General features: G+C 58.0%; 1 long non-coding RNA gene across 1 annotated transcript; it reads right to left on the bottom strand.

The window, feature by feature from the left end:
• Positions 1 to 241: 241 nt before the first annotated feature.
• Positions 242 to 2,214, bottom strand: LOC116546315. The gene is made up of 2 exons (XR_004266666.1): positions 1,151 to 2,214; positions 242 to 1,022 (listed from the first exon to the last, which is right to left on the bottom strand). It is a non-coding gene; the product is annotated as an uncharacterized LOC116546315 (long non-coding RNA).
• Positions 2,215 to 2,337: the final 123 nt, after the last annotated feature.

Genomic DNA, 2,337 nt, shown 5'->3' with positions numbered 1-2,337 from the left:
CCTGTCCCTCCTGAGGCTCAAAGACCTCAATTTAGAGAATCAGCACCCCTCTTCCTCCCCACAGAGCGGTGTAGACCTCGGGGGCCATGTGGAGAGCTGGAGCCTGAGTAATAAATCCCCTCCCTGCAGGACGACTAGCCAAGTTTTATTACAGATCCTATCACAATGAAAAGGGCTGGTACTCCTGTGATTGAGCTAATCCTGTCACCGTGTAAATCAATAGGAAACTCACAGGAGGCGATTTGATTTAGGATGTTCATTTTGGGAAGCTGGTCTTTCTACCACATTGGAGTCAAGATTTTGTCCGGCACTTCCATGACAAATGGAAAGTTCGGCCCCAAAGGACCAGACTTGTTAATAAAATAAATTCAGATCTCTCCAAATAAAAATTCAGATGCATTTTAGTCTCCCCTTGAAGCAGGCCATATACTCAAAGAAGAACAGCACCGGATCCAGGATGAATCTGAGGGACATCCGGCCAGCAGGGGAAGGGGGAGAGAGAGAACGCATGTTGCCCAGACATACTACTGCCAGGTGACAATACAATGCCTCCAACCTGGTCCCCTTGACTCGGACCAATGTCCCTCTTCTGCAAGCCAGTTGGCCAGGCAGCCAGGGCCTTGTCGGGCAGAGGCAGGCTGAGGGTTCTGGGTACTGTTTCTGTCCAACAGGTGTGGCGGGTTCTCCTCTAGGGCTGCCAGTTTGCATGAGGGCCTCCTGTCTCTCCATTGACAGCAGCTGACGAGCATCCATTCCATCTGTAGGAGGGACACACAGTGCCTGTCTTCTGCAGCGTGGGCAGGACTGGAGTGACTGCCCAAGCAGCTGACCCCACTTGGCAGGGGAACGCAGGGAGGTGAAGCTGCATCTAGTGCAGCAAAGGGAAGGCCATGTGGGATGCTGATCCCCAGGCTCCAAGAGGGGCTGTTGGCAGGAGCTCTTGTGAACATGGATGTGATTTGTTGGGATTGGGCCTCCCTCCACGCCTCCATTCTCCCACCTCCATTAGGGGTGACTCACACCTGCAGAAAGGATGAATCATGTGGGTTACGAAACCAAAGGGCTCCTGAGAGCAAGGCTGGAAAGGACCTCGGAAATCATCTAGGCAGAGCATGCCGTCTCCCCATCCCCTCCTGCCCCCGCCTCTCACCTCCAGCTGCCAAGCCACAGACTCCGCTGGACAAGAGATGGCTCCTGGAACTGAGCATCAGAGAAGCAGCTTCCTTTCCACCTCAAGGCCTTCTAGACCTTTTTTTTTCACTTGCTATAAAGTAAGCAGGCTGATGGCTTGCTTTCTGCAAGTGGGCCAGCGGGGCCAGTGGGTCCTGGGAGGGATGAGAGGAGAGATCTAGCAGCGATCTTCACCCTTCATAATTGCTTGTGCATGGTGTGAACATTTCCATAAATCTCCAGGGTGCTCCAGATAATTATCCACAGGATACCAGGCTACTCCAGGCAGCAGGGGTGAGGATGATTCAACTCACTTTCCCACTGCTGGTCCCAGCTCAGTGGGTGCTTTTAAGAGTGTACATGATCTAGTGAACACCTACCACCTGGCAGGCCCTGGGCTCATAAAAACGAACGTTTATGGATAGGTTATTGTACAGCAAAAGCTGCCCTCATCCTCAAATCAGCCCCACGGGGTAGATACCACTGTTACCCCCATTTTACAGGTGGAGCGCCTGCCCTCATCCAGGACAGGCATTTGCCCAAGATCACAGCCATGCTAAGTGGACGGCCTAGGGGTTCACCTGCACAGTCAGCCCACCTCTTAGATGGGCTGCGGCCTCCGAGAGGGGCTCTGCGCCGTGGTTTCTCGGGTATACGCTCTTGAGCCCCTTCAGTCAGGCTTGGTCATGGGCGATCCAGTGTCTTCCCAGCAGTTTCTTCTCCCTGGGACCCTGCACGCTGGCGAGCCCACTGTCTCTAGGGAGGCAGGCGAGGCCGCTGGGCCTCAGAGACCCCGCGGGATGAGTGCAGCCTCCGGGTGTCCCGCCGGTCTAGGGAACAGCGGACTCACCTGAGACGCCAGGGCCTCCCCGCTCCCGGCAGAACTCCCGGGGCCGAGGCCGCCGCTGAGGCGATCCCGCGTCCCGAGAGCCTCACAAGTCCGCGGAGAAGTTCCCCCAGTGGGGGCGTTTCGGGTCTCCCGGACGGGTCTCCGCTCCGGAGCCCGGCCGCAGGAGCGCGGGCCCGGGGACGCCGCCGGGCCGCGCGGGCGGGAACGCGCCGCGGCCGCCTCCTCCTCCCTGGCTCCCGCCCGCGGCGGCGGCGGTGGCGGCGGCGGCGGCGGCGGCGCTTCCCCGGCGCGGAGCGGCTTTAAAAGGCGGCACCCCA

This window comes from Sapajus apella, unplaced genomic scaffold, assembly GCF_009761245.1.
Source record: "Sapajus apella isolate SASKATOON/1434 unplaced genomic scaffold, GSC_monkey_1.0 scaffold764, whole genome shotgun sequence".
Taxonomy (NCBI): domain Eukaryota; kingdom Metazoa; phylum Chordata; class Mammalia; order Primates; family Cebidae; genus Sapajus; species Sapajus apella.
This window is presented reverse-complemented; position numbering and strand designations above follow the sequence as displayed.